The sequence below is a fragment of the Labeo rohita genome, unplaced genomic scaffold, assembly GCF_022985175.1.
Source record: "Labeo rohita strain BAU-BD-2019 unplaced genomic scaffold, IGBB_LRoh.1.0 scaffold_68, whole genome shotgun sequence".
NCBI lineage: Eukaryota > Metazoa > Chordata > Actinopteri > Cypriniformes > Cyprinidae > Labeo > Labeo rohita.
Genome location: NW_026129612.1, coordinates 617,631 through 642,089, shown reverse-complemented (window position 1 = coordinate 642,089; position 24,459 = coordinate 617,631). Strand labels below are relative to the sequence as shown.

The 24,459-nt window shown below is 36.6% G+C and overlaps 2 long non-coding RNA genes across 2 annotated transcripts; one reads left to right on the top strand and one right to left on the bottom strand.

The window, feature by feature from the left end:
- Positions 1-866: 866 nt before the first annotated feature.
- On the bottom strand, positions 867-6,072 carry LOC127161592 (uncharacterized). The gene is made up of 3 exons (XR_007827094.1): positions 5,456-6,072; positions 4,856-5,021; positions 867-1,538 (listed from the first exon to the last, which is right to left on the bottom strand). It is a non-coding gene; the product is annotated as an uncharacterized LOC127161592 (long non-coding RNA).
- Positions 6,073-10,541: 4,469 nt separating this feature from the next.
- Positions 10,542-12,692, top strand: LOC127161591 (uncharacterized). Its single transcript, XR_007827093.1, has 3 exons — positions 10,542-11,112; positions 11,235-11,302; positions 12,210-12,692. It is a non-coding gene; the product is annotated as an uncharacterized LOC127161591 (long non-coding RNA).
- The last annotated feature ends 11,767 nt before the right edge of the window (positions 12,693-24,459 follow it).

The following is a 24,459-nucleotide window of genomic DNA, read 5'->3' as shown; positions in this document are numbered from 1 at the left end:
TAAAAACAGCTGGGATTCCTAATTTATCCAGAATGGTTTTTTTATTAATGGTTGTTTATTACTGCAAATAATTCTTTAAAATGTAAGTTTAATTTCATAAAGTTCAAAATGCACCTAATTTTTTTTTTTTTGCATTTTGTCTTTTTTCAGTTGAATAAAATACTATTTTCCCTATATATTTCATCACTGAGGATTTCTTAAGAAATGTTTAAAAATCTTGTCTCGTCTCGTTCTCGTGAACCCAGTCTCGTGTCTCGTCTCGTCTCCTGGGATAAGTGTCTCGTCACACCCCTAAATTTAATGTTGTGCAATAAATGCCACAGATTTAGCAACTAGCTTTAGTAAAAAAGGCTACAATTGAGTCTTTGTAAACCGCCACCCTCCTTAGCAACTGTTCACATCATGCTTTTCATGCTTTTTTTCACTAAAAAAATGCTGAGCAAAAAATAAGCTGACAACAGGCTGACAGACATGACAGAACAGGTTACTTCTGGTATGAAACAAGGTCTCAGCTTCATATTTTGTCATATTGTAAGAAATTCAAACAATAAAAACCGTTTTGTGGCGCCTTAATGTGTCCTGAAAGATCACTGTATTGCCTCTGCTCAAGTAGCACGATAAACGACGTCTATTCATATTTACATAAAGCACAAAATATGAATATGATTGCTCACATGGCCTGTCAATCAAACTCTCTCCGTGAAAGATCAATTAACATATTTACCGCTCCTCTTGTGCATGCACTGCACGTGCTATATACAATACACTAACCTATCAATCGATTTTATCACCTATCCTTTAAAATATAAAGGTAATGATGTTTAATCAAAGAGAAATAACACATGAAGCAATAAACAATTACAAACATACACTGTTAAAAATTTATTGTAAATTTACAGGAAATTCCTGGCAACTAATTGCCGTGAATTTACCGCAAGAAATATACAGGTTATGTACTGTGTTTTTATTACAATAAAGTACTGTATTTATACAGCAGTGTTACTGTGATTATAGTGAATTATTACAGTAAAATGCTGTAATTTCTTATAATTTACTGCAACTCAGTTGCCAGGAATTTCCTGTAATTTCACAGGAGAGAATTACAATTAAATATTGTAATTGTATACACTGTATATTCTGTTATTTATTAATGTTACAATAAAAGCTGTAATCACTTCACAATTAAAACAAAAACAACTTCAACTTCTCTATTTTTATTAAAATAATACGCAACAGCACATATTACAGAATTAAAACTTTTTTCCAAACAAAGTATCCACATTTCATTTTCATATAAACAAATCACAGTTTCACTGAAGAATCTAGCTCACTTCCAGACGTCCAAACAGCCTATCATCAGAGGGAACATGGTGATATACAACAAAGGCGCCCTGCCAGCTATGGGGGGTGGGGGGCATCAATACTAGCCCATCAACTCAAAGTCCAGGAGTTTTCTTAAGAGGGTGCAGACAAGTGCATTGAGCTTGTGTCTCTTCTCTGCTTTGCTGCCCGTCTGGGAGTTGATTCTGCAAAAAGCTCTAAAAACAGAGTGAAAAAAGTTTTATTATCTGTTAATGATGAATATTGAGAGTCTTTAGAGTTTATCATTTATTTCAATCATCTGTTTCTCATATAATTCTACAAATTTAATCTAAACCAAAAAAAAAAAAAAAAAAAAAAAAAAAAAAAAAAGATAATTTCAGTTGGTCAAATAGCAAATAGTGGAGCTCTGCAGCAATCTACTGGTAAAAGTGAGATTTTTTTTTTTTCATTCTAAAACTGCATTTTCCAAAAGATGGGCAAAAATCTTACACTAAACCATTTCAAATGATCCATGTTATCCCCATGAAGGAAAGTTAGAAATGTGGGTCTTTTATAAAAAGTTAATTTTACATAAAAAAGCAGGTTTTTTATATGTACCTATGTAAAAAAAAAAAAATATAATTTATATTAATTTTAAAAACTATATGTTCTCTAAAAACTACACAAATGTGAAGTAAAAACATTATTAAACATAATAAAATCACATTTGAAAATAAAAATGTTACAAAAATTACATTTTGTACTATAAAAATCTACTATAAAAATCAAGATATCATTCCAATTTTGTTTAATCCTGTAGATCTAGCAAGTGTTTACCACCGTACAAAGTCTTATACCATTTGGATGAAGATAACTATTTTTTAAAATTTGGCAAACATCATTCATTGTATGTACAGTTGAAGTCAAATGTTTCTACACTTTGCAGAGTCTGCAAAATGTTAACTATTTTAACAAAGTAAGAGATCATACAAAATGCATGTTATTTTTTATTTAGTACTGACCTGAACTAGATATTTCACATAAAAGACATTTACATATAGTCCATACGAGAAAATAGTTACATTTATAAAAATTACCCTGTTTAAAAGTTTACATACACTTGATTCTTATTACTGTGGTCTTACCTGGATGATGTTATTTGTTTAGTGATAGTTGTTCGTAAGTCTCTTGTTTGTCCTGAGCAGTTAAGCTGACTGCTGTTCTTCAGAAAAATCCTTCAGCTCCCACAAACTCTGTAGTTTTTCAGCATTTTTGTGTATTTGAACCCTTTCCAACAAGGACTGAATGATTTTTAGAATCCATATTTTCACACTGAGAACAACTGAGGGACTCATATGCAGCGATCACAGAAGGTTCAAATGCTCACTGATGCTCCAGAAGGAAACACCATGCATTAAGAGTCAGGGGTTTGTGGGAGCTAAAGGATTTTTCTGAAGAACAGCGGTCAGTTTAACTGTTCAGGACAAACAGGAGACTCATTAACAACTAGCATTAAACAAGTAACACACAGCTGTGGATCATCTAGGTAAGAACACAGTAATAAGAATCAAGTGTTTGTAAACTTTTGAACAGGGTAATTTTTATAAATTCAACTATTATTGTCTCTTATGGACTATACACGGTGTGCTGAATTATTAGGCAAGTTGAAATTCATACTTCATCATATTTTTTTTTACAAGAACATTTTACCAATCCCAAACCACTTCAATCTTACTACTATTGGTTTTGTATTTAAATCATATATAAGTGATATATAATTGTCTGGGAAGGCTGAAAGTCAGAAACTCCTTATATTTAGGTGCGCCAAATTATTCGGCAAGTATTCTCTATCCATATAAAATGAGCCAAGAAAGAGATTGAACTCAGACTAAAATTTAAAAATTATTGCATGCGCATGAGAAGGATGCAGTACTAATGTAATATTAGAATTAGCAAAGTTAAGGAATGACCACTGGGCAGAGAAATGCTCATTGGGTCAGCAGAGTCAGAAGAAATAGGTGGAGAAGAAAAGACATATTAACTGCAAAAGAATGAATAATTAATGTCAAGAATTAGGTGAAAAACCATCAGAAACCATTAAGTCTCCAGCGACATCATTTTCCAGAGCTGAACCTTCCTGGAGTCTCCAGAAGAGCAATGTGTCAGGTTCTCAGAGACTTTGTTTGAGTACAAAATCCTACAAAATGACCCTCACTTAATAAGAATAACATGCTGAAGTGTTGTGAGATCCATTAAGACTGATTTCTCCTAGGCCTTATGGACATATAAGTTGTGAGTGACTCACAAGGAACAAGTTTGAAGGAACAGCATCACATCCTCTTGAACCACTGTTTTAAGAATTGATCTTCCAGAATCTAGCAGTAGGTTTGGGGAGCTCATATTAGTCAATCTCTGCAAGACAGACATTTCAGGATAGGAGATGGACTAAAAATGAGCTCCCCAAACCTACTGCTAGATTCTGGAAGATAAATTCTTCAGTCTTAATGGATCTCACAACACTTCAGCATGTTATTCTTATTAAGTCAGGGTCATTTTGTAGGATTTTGTACTCAAACAAAGTCTCTGAGAACCTGACACATTGCTCTTCTGGAGACTCCAGGAAGGTTCAGCTCTGGAAAATGATGTCGCTGGAGACTTAATGGTTTCTGATGGTTTCTCACCTAATTCTTGACATTAATTATTCATTCTTTTGCAGTTAATATGTGTCTTTTCTTCTCCACCTATTTCTTCTGACTTTGCTGACCCAATGAGCATTTCGCTGCCCAGTGGTCATTCCTTAACTTTGCTAATTCTATTATTACATTAGTACTGCATCCTTCTCATGCGCATGCAATAATTTTTAAATTTTAGTCTGAGTTCAATCTCTTTGTAGGCTCATTTTATCTGGAAAAAGAAAACATTCCTAATAATTCAGCACACCTGAATGTAAGGAGTTTCTGACTTTCAGCCTTCCCAGACAATTATATATCACTTAAAAATGATTAAATACAAAACCAATAGTAGTTATTAAGATTGACGTGGTTTGGGATTGGTAAAATGTTCTTGTAAAAAAATATGATCAGAATTTCAACTTGCCTAATAATTCAGCACACAGTGTATGTAAATGTCTTTTATGTGAAATATTTTATTCAGGTCAGTATTAAATAAATAATAACATGCATTTTGTATGATCTCTTATTTTGTAAAAATAATTAACATTTTGCAGATTCTGTATTTGAAAAAAAAAAATCCTGACTGGAAATGGTTAAAATTTACATAAAATATTCTAATGTAAATAAAAACTTTTATGAGTATTGACTTGATATTTCATTGATAGGATATATTCACATAAATTAACATTTTTTTTGCAATTCTATCATATGTTTTAAGTTAAAAGATGCAAATGAATTAGATGGAAGTCTGTCTTTATCTTTGTCTGAGTATATTATAGAGACTAACAATACTGAACAAAAAGAAAGTGATTCATGGGACATTCCATTTGAGAATGATGGACCCATTTTCTTTAATAGTGTGTAAAATGTTTTAAACATACCTTTGGACAAATTCAAGAGTGCTGGAGGCTTCTTTAGGATACTGCAAGTTGAACACATAGTAAGCAGAAAAGGTCGCTGCCACTCCATTCAAAAGATTGTTGTGGGGCCCCATCACAATCGTTCCTTCAATGGACATCATCCACTTGTCTGCGCTTAGTGGCTCTCCTAAAATGCATTAACACAATATAACTAAAAGAGCACTAGAAAGCTGCAGGACAGGAGCAGGAACAGAAGGAAACACAAGACATCAGGGAGGTAACATTTAATGACCAACAATGAACTGAACAAAGGCAGAGGAACAAATACAGGAACTAATGACAAACACACAGGTAACATCTACAACAAGCTACGTTGTGTTGCCAATCATAGTGTGCAAACCACAATGAATCTCCTACAGAAAAACATAAGTCCCGTCCGTTTACAGCACATGTAATCAAAGCAAAAATATTCTGAGCCAAGCTAACCAGGCTTATTTTTACAGTCTATGGGCTAACGTTAATAAATCCTAATGATATTTGAGCTGTCGTCATTGTGGTGGTTGGTTTTGCATGTGGCAACTTAGCGTACGTGGAAATGTGTGAATATAAAACCAACTTTACCCAAGTTTTTCCGTATCACCTCCGTCGAGGTTCCAAGCGATCAGTGGTGAGTCGAGGAGATGGCGTTCGATTAAATCGACAGCAAATCAATCGCTGAAATAATTCAGCTAATTTATCCTGTGTGCAGGTGATCCAGCGCCGCGTTACAGCTGCTGCCGCTCAGATTGTATTTTTCTTCGGTGTTGACCATTCACGACGTCTCGGTGAGAAACGTGAAGCGCTGATCATTGTAGCCAATCACAGTCTGAAAATATAAAACCAAAATATACCAAACGAAACAATCAGCACTCACTCAGATCACCTATATCAATATATCTGTAGACTTATAAAACAGATTTTATGTTACAAACCTGAGACGTGTTCCTTCTTTCAAAAATGTTCTGTTACCGTTGGCCGCGTAATTTCAAAATTCAAACAGCCACGATCCCAGAATACTACGCGGTTGCTGTACAATAATGCTTCTACAGTGTAGTTACAATAATATTACAGGACTGCTCGTAAATTTCCCATCATGCTTTTGTATTTACAGCAAAAACATGAATACAATACGTTGTTGTAAAATTTATTGTAAAAATTACATCAATTGTTAACAGTGTACGTTTCAAACATCTAAATACTAAGAATTTATTACATTAACTAATAACAGTATTAAAATATTAATCACAACACCAAACGTCCTATAAACAGATTATAGCCACTTATTTCATCTTCTAATGAACAAGTGAATCATGCAAATGTAGTCCTGAAATAAAACGTTACCTTTTAAACATTTATTTACAAAATACAACCACAAAACATACAAACACAGAAACAACACCTTATACTGTCTTAAAACGATCATCGATGACAAACATTAATGCATGGATGATTAAGATTACACACAGAGCAACCACACCATAGACATATATAGAGAGTAGACGCCGCATCGACCGATACTCCCTGCTGGGGCTGACGAGACGTGGGGCCGCCATCTTGGACCGGTCACCCGCTCCACTCAGTGTAATCTGTTTGGCAGGTGTAATGAGCTGTCAACGCATTTAATTAATCATACCTCACGGAATACCGAACTGATTTTCACACGTTTTTTTTTTTGCTGCAAAGGTCATAAATGTAGCTGTGATACATGACACATGGTTTGGCGTATTTTAATATTGATAGTGAGCTTAACAGTAATATAATGAATATCTCCGTTCCTGTGATAGTATTGGGTCTTTTAAGAGGGTCTAAAGACTTACAACATGAACTCACTTCATTAAGCACTTCTAATGCGTTATGGTTTGTATAGTTTTATTCTATTTTCATTTGGCTGTTTATTAATTTGACATTGTTGTTCATTACTGATATTCTCCTTAATGTTGTCTTACCATGCTGTTATTATATTTTGCTTGAATTGACATTGTTTATTATTGCTGTTTTCACTCATTTTCATTGTTTATTTCATTATGCTATTGACTGAATTGACGTTGTTCATTTTTGCTATTCTCCTTATTAGCTATAATTTGACCAACATCTCAATCTGTTCCCTGTTAAATTTAAGTATTATATTGTTTTGTATTTATGTCACTTTGGACAAAAGCGCAACCATAACCATATGAGGTGTAGGCTATGATAGGAATTTTGCAAATTACACACTATAAATATGATAGAGAAGTAGGGCTGGACGATATGGCAAAAATTTATATCACGATAATTTCGGTCGATACGATATAATTCCGATATCGATACGGACAATATTAAAAAGCCTCAGGAAAAAACTGCCGAGGACACACACAATGGATGTCTGTACCTACAAATGTCTGCAAACTGAATTTGCAAAGTCTATAATACCTCCAGGCTCCTCCTATTAAAATTATATATTTTTTTAAATAAAAACAGTACAAGAAAAATAAGGTTCACGTTTTATTTGTATTTAGCCTTTACAAACAAGAAATGTGAAATAAACTATCAAATAAATAAAATTCTCAGACTCAGCTTATTAACAATAATATATTTCCATTTAAACTAGAACAGGCTGAATATTCATATAAATTGAAACAACAAACAAACTGCTTCAGCCAGGATAAAGAAACAAAAATAATACAATAAAATAAATAAAGAGTGAGCGACAACAAAAACACATTGCTCTGGCCGGAACATTGTTGAGTGTTGATTAGGGATGCTCATTTTAACCGGTTAACCGTTGACCGACAGAAGAATTTTGACCGATTAATACAATCAGTTAAACGGTTTAAAAGGTCTTTTTTGCAGTAATTCAGTAATCAAAATATTTTAAAACGTTTTCTGGATGGTTAAAATAAAATGAAATTGCATTTTTGAGAGAAAAAAGATAAATCGCGTAGGCCTATAACGTCAAGTCGCATTTTATTATTACATTCAGAAAGACCTGGTGTCGACGCGAAATATTTAAAATACACTATAAACATAGGCTAGGCTATTAGTTTCCCTCACTCCACAAAAAAATCCTTTCAATTGAACAGTATTTAGAAAAGAACAAGAATGAAAAATATAAGAAGCTGGCGACAAGCCAAAACCAAACCATTTAGGCTAAAGTGAAACTGAAACTAACATTGGGTCTCTCATACCACACAAATCCAAATGTCTCCGTATTCAAGATGTATTTGAATATTAAAATATTATTTATGTAAACCTGGTTTTGTACTTCTTGCATTACAATACCCACATAAATAAATGTTTGGCATAATATCACTGCAGTACGTTGATAAAGATTAAGCAGTGTGATTTTTTTCCCCATATGTTTGGCTGATTGTGTGTGCGCGTGCGGCGCCGGCGCAATCACTTGATTTTTTCCTTCTAACAGGGGAAACGACTCTTTACAGATAATCGAAACTGTAAACGGTTTGCTGTTTGTAAAATAAAGAGAAATAGGATGCCGCTTTCAGCCGTCTTCCTTTCGCGCAGCACAAAAATGAACCAAAACTCTGCATACTAGCTACTTGTTGCACTTTTTTTGTTTGTTTGTTTTATTAAGTAAAAATATTTATCTATTCATTCATTATATATATAGCCTAGCTTTATGATGTTTTTCTCCATTGGCAGAAGCGCTGCAGGTGATGCGACGTGTCCATGTGAATCATGTTCTGTTGTTTGCTGCTTTTTGCGCATGTGAAATTAATCCCGGAAAACAAATGTTAGTATTTTAACGGGTCACAGACACTTTTTCCAAGTGCATATATACATATATATGCAAATGTATATCGAAATATCGGAAATGGGTTTAAAAATCATATCACCGTTATTGAAAAAAAAATTATCGCGATATATATTGATATCGATTTATTGTCCAGCCCTATAGAGAAGCAGAAACAGATAGTGACGGTAAAGGTATTTTAATAAGTTGAAGAAACACTATATGAATATTACATTAGAGTCTACTTGGAGTATTTCATTCTCTCTCGCTCACACACACACACTAAAAACCCTGAAAAAGGACTGTTTTGCAGAGCTACACAGTGTTCAGGCATGTTCTCTCACTTCTGCTGCTGCTACGCGATGTAATCAATTCCAGAGTATGCCCGGTCCAAGATGGTGGCCGCATTTCTCGTTTCCAGCAGCCAATGCGGCGTCTATGTTTATTATGTCTATGAACCACACCATGTGCTTACCTGCTTGCCGTAAAAGACTAAATGGTGTCCTTTCCTGTCAAAACGGAAACGCGTTCTCTCCTGTAATAAATCGCGCACGCGCACTTCTTCTTCTTCCTCGTTTTTTATTGGCGGCTCGCTTCTTAGATAGAGCATTACCGCCTTCTACTGTGAGCAATGAATCAGAGACTTGTAAATTCCTCATCCCAGACTATTCAGGACCCGGCCTTTCGATGTTGCTGCGTGTTCAGCTCCTCCATCTACAGCCCAGGTCCTTTCCAGACTAGGGACGAGGGATGATGATAATAATAATAATAATAATAATAATAATAATATTGCTATTACTACTAAAATTAATATTAACCCCATAATACTAATAATCTTTATATTCTATGAATTAACTGAGTCCTTTTTAGAAATATTACTAATAGATTATCACTTCCTACTGGATTTAAAAGTTCTTTTAATGTTAAATGCTGCACACCCTTTTCCTGAAGTTCCTCAATTAATTTCCTTCTATCCTCAGCATATTTATTGCACTGAATGAGAACATGTTCTACTGTTTCTCTGACTCCACACCAATCACACAACCCTGTTGGATGTTTTCCTATTATATTTAATGTTGCATTAAGTCCCGTATGCCCCAGCCTTAGTCTTGAAAGAACACAGGCGCACGCGCCCTCTAGTGGGTGGAATAATAAAAACACATTATAATTACATTAAAATCTAAAAATGTTATTAGAAAGTGAACAAGTAAGCATTTTGTTACCAATTATTTGAAATTAAACTAATAATACATTTCAAATGAATAATATAGTTCTTTTCAGTTTTTGTTTATTCATACTATAGTACCTATTATTTATTAAAAATATCTGTATCTACAACAAAATGTGTCCATGTGCATTTAAAACCTGTTTACAAGACCGACGCATCCGTCCGTGGCTAAAATAGCTACTGTTCTTTAATATTTAACTTTTGAACAGCTCATCCAATCTGAATGCTGTAAAAAGTACCGAAAACTGAGATTCTCCGCTTTTTTTCCTAGTCTCATTAGAATATTCAGAGACTCCGTAGTGAACGTGATTACCTCATCGCATTTTGATCGCATTGATTCGTCAAAGGAAATCAATGCATTTCGTTCCTCTCAGCCAATCAGGAACGACTGTTGACGCTTAGTCCCACCCCCGTACCCAGATTGATTCAAACTGTCCTCTATTCAACCAATAAACAGAGCTTTTGGACTTTTGAACCACCAATTAGCATGTTTCTTTGGAAATTTGAACAAACTCATAGTGAAAGTAAAGTAAGTCGTGCCTTCATGAAAACAAACACAAAATAACACACGTGCATGACGGCACTCTCTGAAAAACACAGAAAAACACATGATAGACTATAATGGACTATAATATTATGGTAATTCTTCTCATATAGTTTATACACTTGCAAAAAAAAAAAAAAAAAATTATGTTGCACTCACACTGTAAGCCCGGATTTTGTATCTAATTAAACCATTTAATTACAATTGAACACAATATTTAAGTTTTACTGCATTGCTTATAAAATATAAGTAGATTCTACTAATTTGTAGACATATTTGAACCTGTGAATAAACTTAAGTTAAATGAACTCGTATTATGAAATTTATCTCCTGACCACGCCTCCTCCACCGGTGCTGCGAGTAACAGCGCCATTTTGTCACTGTGATTGTGTATGAATTTAAGCTGTGGATGAATGTGGAAATTTAGATTTAGATAGTTCTATTGGCATTGTTTTCCGCCATTTATCTTTTATCACGTCCTTCGAGAAACTCTTTGTGATCGGCAAAAGTTGTTGTTCGTCTAAACGACGGGACATTTCTCATCCGTTGATAGCTAGTGTTCTTACTCGCCTGCGCTTGAACCCCTGACTAGCGAGTTCGACTAACATTTTTGCCTTTTTCTTTCGATGATTTCTTTTTCACTCGAGGAGCTGTTGTTTGTGAGGACTGTAAATTTAGTTTTACTCATACAGTAGCCGCGATTCCAGCCGAGGAGCGACAATGGTGGAGCTAATATGGTGAGTGCAGTACGTTAATGTACCACGTTTAATTTAGACATGGCTATTGTTTGAAAGCGTAAGTTTTCGTTAATTAGCTGTATAAATACAAAGGCGGATGAATATACTTCTGTTCTATCTAGGTTCAGAGTCCTCTTAACGACTATCTTGTTTTGGAAGAAAGAAGAAATGGAAGAGATGCTTTGAAAGTGTAAGTATGATCCTAATAACTGATAAGAGAGCACTGCTATTTACACATTTTCCCCCGGTTTCACAGACAAGGCTTACGGCCAGTCTCAGAATAAAACAACATGTTTAATAACATGACAAGGAGTCTTTACTGAAAATACCTTGTAATGACATATTTTAAAATATGTCAGTGCCATTTTTCTTTTCTCAAAGATGCACACCAGTAAAGTTTTTAAGGCGTTTTTGTAAAAGCTATTTAAGTATCTTAATTTAACTAAGGCCTAGTCCTGGCTTAAGCTAAGCCCTGTCTGTGAAACCCTGTCTCTTTGTTCAAACATGGAAATTATTCAAGAACAAAACTATTTCCTTGTTCACATTTATGCCACCTTCACACCAAAGTTCAAGATCAGCTGTATGTCGTGGGTTAACTGAGACCTGTTCTGAGGATGATCACTTTGACTAGCACAGTGTGTGTCAGAAGATTATTCATAATGATGATGGTGCGAGTCTGTCCTGCACTCATGTTATTTACAAGCTTTCCTGAATAACACCGATCTTCCTGACCATATGCCAGTAGTGTTTGTATGTGGATTTTACTTTAAATATTCTGTAGATGTACAATTAAACGTAAACCCTAAAGTCTAATTACCATCTGTAAACTGGAAATTTTCTGAGAGCTGTACCACCTAACCACTGTATCTGACTGCTCCAGATTAATTTAGGCATTGATAGTGTTGCCATAGAAAAGCACAATTCCCAGTCCATTGACATGAACAGCTCACAAGCTGAACATCATCACAATGTTGTCCTCTCAGAATTAAAGTAATTATGACATGGTGTGAAGGCAGCATATAACTTTGAGTATTTAACAACAGCATTGTCTAACTGACTTGATAATGTATTTGTCGTTCTGTTTCTTCCTCTGTTAGGAGGCAGCTGACAAGACAGACTTCAGTAAGAATCCTCAGCGTTAATCAAGAAAGTCCTCAGCTCACCTCATCTAGAGTGGGAATCATCTTGGAAGAAAGCTTGGTAATGGATGAACTGACCAATCTCAGGCCTTCTATGTCCATTGTTTTCAGACTGATTTCCCTGCCTGCACCTGGACTATCTTAAGTGTATGAAAAGCATTTTATATTTTTTTTTTCGGGAAAAGGTGAGCTGACACCTAAAATTCAGTATTGCCAATAGTGTGAACTCAGAGTGGGGAAAAAACATATCGTTTTGATGCTGTTTGTTGCGATTCTGAGAAAGACTTGTTTGTGTGCTTAACGATAAGTTAATTTGTTGAACTAGTATCTTTTTGAACTTTTTTTTTTTCTCCCATGTTTTATGGGGAAATGTTTTCAGGATATGAAAAAATGGTTTTGTTGTGTTTTCAATTTAATATTTGTATTTGTATTGATTTAAAATAAAAGGGAAAATTGCATTAATGTTCCTTTATTTGTTTGCTTTTTTCTTAATTTTCTAGGTTAACAAATTGGAAAAATAAAACAATTGATATAGATTTAACTTGGAAATTAGTATATTTGACTTAAATATAATAGTTATAATAATTGCAAATGAAATGATGTTACAAAACATTTTAAGTTAAATGAAATGACCTTTGTAATTCATATTACAAAACATTTTAAGTTAAATAAATTTTACATTACTTAAATTTTTTAGGGCAACCAGTTTCCTCCAATTTTTTAAGTAAATTCAACTTATCCGGGTTTAGAGTGCAGACACATCTTTTACAACTACACTACATTATGATTACAGTTAAAACTGAAAAAAATTGTATAAACAAAAGACTTCCAGTAAATCCTATTATAATTTTACAATTGTATTATTATTGTCTGGAAAAATTCATCAGCTATCACATTCTTTGCTGTGATACGGAGTTGTTTGAAAATGCTACAAACAAATTTTGTATTATACAAGTAAAGAAAACAAAACAGATTTTGAACAAGTTTAAATTGGTTTTGTTCAATTCACACATTAAACTGACTTATAAAAACTTTTTCTTTGACTTATTGATATATAAATATTTGTTGAAAAAGTAAATTATTTACATAAAAATCTAAACTAATTTTACAAACTCCCAATTAAAGGTCCAGTCATTTTCACTTGCATTCAACACATAAACATATTTTTTACAGTCAAAAATGTTAATTATACTAAACATTAAATTTTTCTATAAATTTTTGAACACATTCACCACTAAAAAAAGAGTTCAAAACTATTTTATTACACAAAAATCAAATATTTCAAAGACCATCAAAACCCTTTTTGTTAACAAAAAATTACTTTCTTTTTACTTTGCAACATTTGAATGATCAAAATGCAAGTCTTATATTACTTACAACAGCTTTAAAGTTATTTAACATTGTCCAAAATAATCATTACAAAAGCATAGGAAACCTACACAACCTAAATACTCACCACAAAAATGAAAATTCTATAATCATTTAATCATCCTCATGATGGTGCAAACCTGTATGAGTTTCTTTCTTTTTTTCTCAACTATTTAGTTACCAACATTATCCAAATGATCTTTTCTATCCAACATAAAAAAAACAAAACAAAAAAAAAAGCAACCTCATACAGGTTTGTAACAACATCAGGGTGAATAAATGATGACAGAATTTTCATTCTGATGAGAAATACAACTTTAATCAACTTATTTTTAAATTTTAGAACAATATTGTTCCTACTTTTTACCAAGAAAAGCATAACTGCAACTACTTCTTGAATGGATGCTGCTTCTAAATACTTCTTTCACTCCTCATTCCGTTCCTAAATAAAAAAAGAAAGACATTTAGACATAACTTTAAATTATACAACAAAAAGCAAATATACAAAACAAAAAAAATACACATATATTAACTAAACATAATCCAATGACACTTATACATCTATCTAAATATTAAGACCATGAATAAAACTTATACATACCAGATTTTTCCATAAAAAATATTAAATATTAAATAATCTAACAATAACTACACTACAGAACTTCATACTACACAACACAACTACTCAACTTTGCATAGAACAAAAAAGATTTTCTATTTAAATAATAAATATTAAAATCATCATCTGAACTTCTCAGTCATTAATAATGTTACATTAATAGCTAATTAAGTAATTCATTTTTGAATAAAATTATACTTTTGAATTAAACTGCTGTTTAATTATACTAACTATTACACATTTAAACACATTTTAAAAATAAAACTTCACTATAAAAACATACACACAGAAACAAAACACTACTAATAATAACAACAACAAAATACACCTTTTTATTCTGGTAATATTTACTAACTTTACTAATATTTTACTAAAAATATTTTTACTCTTTTAAAATGTAATTCACCATTTAACCTGAGCTTAATAAACACAATATTTAAAAAAAAAAAAAAAAACTAAACTACTATATCAGTTAGTAAATAAAGGCAACTATGAGTATGCATTTTAGAAAAATCACCTAAATATATGAATATCGATATAATTTCAAAATTTACATTAAAAAACAAAAAACAACCACACATGTATATATTTTATGTTACTTATCAAATATAGGCCAACTATAGAATATGTTTAAAAAACAAACTGATTTTCCAAATACTATTAAATTGTTACACGGAGTGAATGACGAGAGGCGAGCGGATCCATTTGCTAGCTTTATTATAAGGACGAGACAGATACAAAGTCGAGCAGGCAGGGTCAAACAGGAGCAACAGGAGAAACGCAGGCAAGACCAGAAGAATAATCCTTTAACGAGCGGTAATTCACAAGGCAGGCGGCTAGACAGACGAAAACGAGAAAACCAGACGAGAGATCAAAAACCAGGAGCTAAGGACTTGGAACAGGAACTAGGGAACGCTAACTAAGGGAAGACAACAATACAACAATACAATCTAACAATCCGTAAGGTGCACTGGGAGGATCGGCGCTTTTATCGAACGCCTGATTGGTCACGGGGGCTGACGCAATCAGTGTGGTGGAGGATGGGAGATGCAGTCCAGAGTGTGGTGCAACAGTCAGAGTGTGTAGGTGAGGTGAGAGTGACATCTGGTGGTGAGCGGACAACGGGACACCGACCAGATTCGTGACATAGCCCCCCCCCAAGGAGCGGCTTCCAGACGCTCGACGGGAACAACAGTCCAGGGGAGCGGTGGGGTGGGAGCGAGACAGGGTGAGGGCTGGAGGGCCAGGTCCATGAGGGAAGCCCAGAGATTGAGGCAGGACCGACAGAGCAGGTACCCTCCAGGGTGGGGCCGGAGGCGGAGCAAGAGCCCTCCAGGGCGGAGGTGGAGCAGGAGCCTTCCAGGGTGGAGCCGGAGGCGCAGGAGCCCTCCAGGGCGGAGCCGGAGGCAGAGCAGGAGGCGCAGGAGCCCTCCAGGGCGGAGCCGGAGGCAGAGCAGGAAGCGCAGGAGCCCTCCAGGGCGGAGCCGGAGGCAGAGCAGGAAGCGCAGGAGCCCTCCAGGGCGGAGCCGGAGGCAGAGCAGGAGGCGCAGGAGCCCTCCAGGGCGGAGCAGGCAACGCCAGAGCCCTCCAGGGCGGAACCGGAGGCGGGACAGGCGACGCCAGAGCCCTCCGAGGCGGAACCGGAGGCAGGGCTGTCCTCCAGGGCGGAACAGGAGGCAGAGCAGGAGGCGGAGCAGCCCTCCAGGGAGAAACAGGAATCTGCGTCATGGTCTGGGACCTGGGGAAAGCAGGGACAGAGGAGGCAGACAGAGTAGGGGGAGAAGGCGCAGCAGCCCTCCGGGGCAGAACAGGAGGCGGAGCAGGAGGTACCGCAGCCCTCCGGGGCGGAACAGGAGGCGGAGCAGCCCTTCGGGGCGGAACAGGAGGCGGAGCTGCCCTCCGGGGCGGAACAGGAGGCGCAACAGCCCTCCGGGGCGGAACAGGAGGCTGCGTCTTGGACGGGGACCTGGGGAGAACAGTGACAGAGGATGCAGACAGAAAAAAGGGAGAAGCAGAGAGTTTAGCAGTTAACGCCCCCTCCATAAGAGGTTCTACGGCCGACGCCGACACCTCTGGAGGCATTGGCGCAGCTTCTCCGATGGGGAAGGCTTCGGGAGCAGACTTGAGACTCGACGGGACCTCTGAAGCAGGCTTGTGATCAGAGGGGAGCTCTGAGTCAGGCTGGAGACCAGACGAAAGCTCTGCAGCAGGCTTGAGATCAGAGGGGAGTTCTGGAGCTGGCTGGAGACCAGACGAGACCTCTGCAGCAGGCTTGAGATCAGAGGGGAGTTCTGGAGCTGGCTGGAGACCAGACGAGACCTCTGCAGCAGGCTTGAGATCAGAGGGGAGTTCTGGAGCTGGCTGGAGACCAGACGAGACCTCTGCAGCAGGCTTGAGATCAGAGAGGGACTCTGGAGCAGGCTTGAGATCAGACGGGAGCTCTGGAGCAGACTGGTGAACAGACGTGGCCTCAGGGGTTGATCTGTGAAAAGACGTGACCTCAGGGGCACAGTGTGCAGCCCACACACACCAGATGGCAACCGCCATTAGAGGAAGAGCAGCAGCGGGAGGTTGTGGTGGGTCCAGTACACTGGTTATGATAGGCTGTGATCGTGGGATATCAGACGTGGCCTGGCATGGCTCTGGAAGGTCAGACGAGACATGACGAGGCACTGGGAGGTCTGATGAAACATGGAGAGGCTCTGGGCCGTCAGGCGGGACGTGGCCTGACTCTGGGCGGTCGGACGAGACGTGACTTGACTCTGAGCGGTCAGACGAGGCGTGATGGGGCTCTGAGCCGTCGGGCAGGATGTGACTTGGTTCGTGGTGACCAACTGTGACTTGCCCTGCTTCGTGGAGATCAGTAATGAATTGACTTGGCTCATGAAGATCAGCCATAACTTGACTTGGTTTGTGACAACCAGTTGTAACAGGGCTTGGTTCATGGAAATCCGCTGTAACATGACTTGACTGAGGAACAACATGACTTGATTCAGGGACAACATCCTTGGCGTCGTTGGACTTGGCAGCTTGACTGGACTTGGCAGCTTGACTGGACTTGGCAGCTACAGCCGTAGCCTGACTTGACTCTGTTGCTTGACCGGACTTGGAAGCTTGACTTGACCCCGGAGCTTGACTTGACCCTGGGGTAGCAGCCGCGGCGTGGAGGAGCGCCATTTTAACTGCCCATACCGCCATGAGGGGTGAATCCAGCAAGTGGGCCATCATGATAGGCCGCGATCTTGGGATGTCAGGCGGGACGTGACTTGACTCAGGAACCACGGCTGTGACTTTGCTTGACACAGGAACTGCTTCAGGAAGGCCGGCCATGATGGGTGCAGACTCAGGAGCAGAAAACACAACGTGAACAGGCTGTGGCTTGACTGAGATGGCCTGAGCAGGCTGTGGCTTGGCTGACATGGCGTTAGCTGGCACTGGCTTGGCGGCCATCTTGTGCAGTGGCTCTGGCGTGGCGGCCATCCTGACAGTGCTTGGCTCGGGAATGATGGCTGTAACTTGATTTGACACAGGAACAACAGCTGCAGCTTGACTTGACTTGACAACTTGACTTGACTTGGAAACTTGACTTGACTCGGGAAACACAGCTGCAACTTGACTTGACTCAGGAAAAGCAGCTGTGACTTTATACGGCTCTGGTACAGCAGCTGTGACATGACGGAGCTCCGTTATCGCCGCCATCTGGTGAACGCGCACTGGCGCCGCCGCCATCTTGCGAACGGGCATCGCAGTCGCCGCCATTTTGCGCACGGGCTCCGTTGTCGCCGCCAGGGTATGAACGCGCTCCGGCGCGGCCGCCATCTTGAGAACGGGCTCCGCCGTCGCCGCCATCTTGTGAGCGCACGCCGGCGCCGCCGCCATCTTGCAAACGGGCTCCGCCGTCGCCGCCATTGCTCGAGCGCGCTCCGCCACGGCCGCCATTTCACGAGCGATCCAGGCGGAAAATTTGTTTGTGGCGTCGTGATCCGGCGTTACCGCCAATCTGCGCGCGGGATGTGCGGCTGCCATGTCCGCGTTGTAGCGTTCCTCCTTCGCGACCCCCACAGTACACGGCGAACCCACACACAATAACGCAAAGTTCATAAATTCCGCGAGAGACGAACGCGGACCCTCGCGTCTCAGCCTCGCCCTTAAAGGCTGATTTACGCCATCACAATAAATTTCTATGATTGTACAGTCCGGGAGGGTGGAATGATTAGCGATGGCCAAAAACTCACGGATGTGTTGTTCGAGGGTGCGTGGTCCTTGTTTTATCCTGAATAGTATCCTGTCTGTGTCCATATCTGTTGAATGTCCGGGAGTGAAGTTGCTGGATCATTGTGTGACGGATTGTTCTGTTACATGGAGTGAATGACGAGAGGCGAGCGGATCCATTTGCTAGCTTTATTATAAGGTCGAGACAGATACAAAGTCGAGCAGGCAGGGTCAAACAGGAGCAACAGGAGAAACGCAGGCAAGACCAGAAGAATAATCCTTTAACGAGCGGTAATTCACAAGGCAGGCGGCTAGACAGACGAAAACGAGAAAACCAGACGAGAGATCAAAAACCAGGAGCTAAGGACTTGGAACAGGAACTAGGGAACGCTAACTAAGGGAAGACAACAATACAACAATACAATCTAACAATCCGTAAGGTGCACTGGGAGGATCGGCGCTTTTATCGAACGCCTGATTGGTCACGGGGGCTGACGCAATCAGTGCGGTGGAGGATGGGAGATGCAGTCCAGAGTGTGGTGCAACAGTCAGAGTGTGTAGGTGAGGTGAGAGTGACATCTGGTGGTGAGCGGACAACGGGACACCGACCAGATTCGTGACATAAATATTTAGGTTTAGATCAAACTCTTCTAGAATACCATTTTTTAAAACAGAAAAACAGAAAACTTTTTTACTTAAATACCCAAATGAACTAACATAAATCTATCATTACCAATGCAACATTCAAAAAAAAAAAAAAAAAAAAAAAAACAAACTAAAAAATAACTACTCACAAAGAATATACTTCCATAAAAAACATAACTTGCTCATTGCATGTATTATACTAGTTTTCTGATACCTGTTCATCAAAATACATTATCTTTGTTAATATTTTTGTTAATATTTTCTTGCAGATTTTGTCTATTTCAACTACTTAACAAATACAAACATGAATTGAATGAAATTTACAGTTTCAATGTGTCTAAAACACACAAACATGTACATATACTGTCGTGTCAAAAAATCAAGTGTGTCTGTGTTTCTGTGTGTATATATATGTATGTATCTGTCCATATATTGGACTGTGACATAAACACTTATGTTAGACACAATCAAATAACACAGAACAAAAAGTGTAACAAAGAGACAGTCCATAAAACAAAACATACATGACATTAGACGTAAAACCACAAATAACAAAGACTAATTTATTCAAAAAATATTAAATAACATTACTCATGTTATACCTGTTACTTCTTGCTCAACCCGCATTGCAACTGCAACTTCTTCATCAACTGGATCTTCGTCCACATCTATTCCAACTGCCACCTTTTGGTCCTCAGATATTGAAGGTTCACCATCAGTTGACTCTTCACCTACTTGTCTTGTCACCACTGGGACTAAACCTTCTTCTTTCTGAACAGATCCTACAGCTGGTACTTCTTCTTGAATAAATGCTGCAGATGCATCAGTAGATGCTTTTTCCAAACAAACAACAAAGTTGTTTTGCATTTTGATTTTACACTTTTCCATACTCAATAGATGTTCTTCAATATCCTGGCTGTCTGAAAGTAAGTGTAACAGCTTCTCATCAGTCAGATATCGTTTGAGGACACTGTTAGACAAGGTCACATCTTCTTCGCCAAAACTGTTTCCAACTGACACTTTCCCTTTGGTAATGCACTCATAATTTTGGCACTTCTGAAGAAGTCCACATCTACAACACCGATGATACTGTTCTTTGGCATTCAAATCATTCTGCCAAGCCTGGCATTTTCTGCACCTACGTGACACAGTAATCTCTGCAGCGTTGATCTCACCAATGATTATGGTCACAGGATCTTCATCTACTCAGAAATCTTCAACACGAGTAGGGAGAGAAACATTTGCGATCTCCTCAATCTCTGTAGTACGTGAAGTGGTTAAAAACAGGCATCCTGCATACTGCCTGGTGCAGACGTTTCGGATGCAATAGCTCTTCCCACTTACTAGCTTGCCTATTAAGGTATCCCACAACTGGATTTTTATCCATCCCGATACATCTTCTACATAACACGTCTGCATTTCTATACAATCGCCTCGCACGTCAACCATTTCAGTGGCCGGTTTGATATAGTTGACACGGACCTCTAAACTGCTAACCTAAGAAGAAAAAAAAAACAAACAAAAAAAAAAAAAAATTGCAGTTAAACAATTATTTCTCATATACAAACAAAAAACACTAATCTAATAATCTATGAATACATGTATAATTTCTAACACAACTATAAATTTACATCTTTTTTTCTTGATCTGAATATCATTGTTACAAAAAAAAAAAAAAAAAAAAAAAAATTTACTCATAATTAAACATTTACTTTGAATACATTAAATTGTTTTCAAAGGTCAATAAGTTAATAATTATTTATTTTGAAATTATTTTAATTACAACAAATATATATGGTTAACACTAGAACCGCCACGGGGTCAATTTTACCCGTACCTGTTATTCAAATGTACATAACTGATTTTCAATAAAACACTCAACTCTCCCAGTCATTGACTTTTACTAAAATTGTGTAATTTAAAATCCCCTGGTGTTAAAAAATGTTTAGATAATACCAGATCGAAAAACTGAGCATTTATACCTAAAAGCGCCATCGCGGGTGAAATTTACCCACTATATAATGCCTGTATTTTCACGCTGTCATAATCTTGCCGGTTATGTTTTTACATTGTACATTGCTAGGCAGCGCCTTTTACTCACTAAATTAGTGGTTATCAGTTTCATAAATAAAGTCAATACGAGTAAAAGGAGGCAGTTTATTGATGCCGAAGAGGTATTAGAAGCATTAAATACCATGATTAGTGGAGAGTCTGTTATGCGTCCTGGGTCGCTCAACATCTGACGGCTCATCTGATAGCGATCTCATATTTATATGTTTTAGCGTAACGTTACACATATTGTTAAAACTCTGGATTATTTATTTAATTTTTGTTTTGCAATTTCTATTTTTTTTTGTTCGCTACTGTGTTGCTATTTATTCTAGTCTGGCCGTTTCCTGAAAAAAAAATCCGATCTATGTAATGAATACAACCTTTCTTTTTTGATTACCCTAAGTTTATTTGTGTTGTTCTCTTATTCAAATTATAAATTATATAAGTAAACAAATTAATCATTCATTAGGTGAAGCTGTGCACTTGAGTTTGACATCGCATCATATGCAGTGTGCGCGAGTTACACGTTGTCTATGGGCTATTTTAGTAATTTAAATAACATGAATTATCTTAATTTATTGAATAATGACAACGAATTCTTATATTGCACCACACAATTATGTAGTTACTTCCTTTTAATTCCCTTTGTCAGCGCAGTGTTGTTTATGTTAAATTGACTATTATGAAAACGGACTGTAGCCTGCATAAAAATCTATAAACAAAACAACAGGGCAAAAATATAAGTTGATGACTAGACAATCATTTTTTTATGACACTGGACACTTCTTTATCAAGACAGTGGCATAATACAGTGAAATAAAATCTTCTTTAGCCATATCAAAACACTTGTTTGCGCGTGGGTAAAATTTACCCGCATGGCAGTTTTAGGTATACAGCGACCTCTGGCGGTTCTAGTGTTAAAATCAATTACATATATTTTAGAAAACTAAATATTAAAAAAAATTAAGCTGTCGGTATAACAAATTGACTTATTTATAAAAAAAAACAAAAAAACAATTAAAATAATTAAAATAATTAATTTACAAGTCTGTAACAAGTTCATTTAAAAGTAATAACTTAATGATGAACCAATCATTTACAAAACATGACTATGTGTTTATAAATGATTAACAAATAAAATACACTAGGAATCTATGATATTGTAAACCAGTTTTACCCTCACCTATAGATCACATCAGGTTCACAGTGCTAAAATACTCCATAAATACATCCTAAATCACATACTAATGCACTATTCTACAACAGTTTTTTTGTGTAAACAGTAATGATGCACTAAATAACACTTAATGCACTATTGCACCTTTAATTATGTAGCAAAGGTGTAGAACTTATGAAACTACATTTATGAATGATAAAATAACCTTACAAAATCCATACACCCTTACATTGCAGTACACCCTACAAAGTATTCAAAAAATGTTGGATAAATGCAAGAATTAATCATTTACAAATCTTTCTGCATCCCCTAATCTAAAGTGTAAACAATTCATTATTTGTAAATGTGTTACACATCAATTGTAGATCATTCTTACATGTTAAAAATAATATAGTCTGTACAAAGCATTTACAACACTTTCTACATCCCCTAATGTAAAGAGTAAACTACTCATCAGTTGTAATTGTTTTACAAACCTACCAGTTACAGGTTGTGCGGGTATACACACTGGGCAAAAAGATCTAAAAATGATAATTAAAATATTTACAACTGATAAATAATTTACACTTTAGATAAATCTAGTGGATGCAAAAAGTGTTGTAAATAATTTATTCATGATGTGATCAATGGAGGGTAACCCTTTAACTGATTGACATTTCAATTATTTATAAGTGATCAATAATATATTAACTAGCAATTTATGAACCACTTACTAAGGATCTGTTTGATTATTTTATGATTTGCTATTTTTTAAAATAATTTATGACAGATTTGTAAATCATTACCATATTACTTAATCATCATTGGTTAACGTATTGTCATGTTTTGTAAATTATTAGTTCATCATTATTTAATGACTTGTAAATTATTTATAATTTCATCTACAAAACATAGATAAAATAGTAAAATATCACTTGTTAATCATTTATGAATGCATACTCATGTTTCGTAAATGATTAGTTCGTCATTAACTAACTACATGAAAATGACTGGTAAATTAATTAACAAAACATACAAAAATTGTTACTTCTTAAATGTTTAAGAATGTTTTCTAAATGATTATTTTATCATTACCTAACCACTTATAAATGACATACAACTGAAACTTAATATAAAATGTTACCAAATACTTTAACACAGTTAAAGGAACACATACATTACATTTTCAAATTTATTCAGCTGATCTCTGGATCTGACATTACCACATTTAGCATACCATTACCATATGACTCAAAAATGGCCAAAGACTTTACATTTTTTTCCACATTCAAAACTTGCCTCTTCTGTAATTACAACATGTACTAAGACTTACAAAAAATGAAAAGTTGTAATTTTCTAGGCCAATATGGTAATGATATTATTACCTGGAGACTATTTTCAGTTGATCTATAATATAATATCATTGCTACAATCATGGTACAGCAGCAAAGTCCCTTGATAATTACGCCGGAATGACAGTATAGTTCCTAGCTAATCAGTCTAGAAAATTACAGCTTGTCATTTAAAGTCAGTCTTAGTACACTACAAAAGACTCATGTTTTTAAACAGGAAAAATATGGAAACTCTTTGATAATGTTTGAGTGACATTCTAACATTATAATCAGATTTTATGATCTATGCTAAGCTATGCAAAAAGTACTTCCACCACACCCAGAGATTGGCTTAATGGATTCAAAAATGATAAAACTTAAATGTTTACCTCTTAAGGAGTTAGAAAATGAAAATTTCAAAAATAGTTGAGTGTTCCTTTAAGTCCCACATAATTCTGACATTATCTTACATTTCAAACAATTCACTGTTAATAAATATTATACACAGCAACAAATACATAAATACACTAATGCTATGAGATTAAACAGAGCAAAAAAAGCTCCTATATGCATAATATTTAAATTATATGATCTTTATATCATATTCAATATCACACAACAGCTGTATTTGTTTTAAATGTCACAAATTTAAATGTGATTTTTACACTACATTAATTAATAAACTTATTAACCTTGTACCAACAAATGACAACATCACATATGGACAATAATCATACATATTGCTTGTTGCTGATGCCCTTGACTATAACAAGACAATTATTATTATTATCCATCCAAAACCCACCTAATTTTAGCGATACAGCA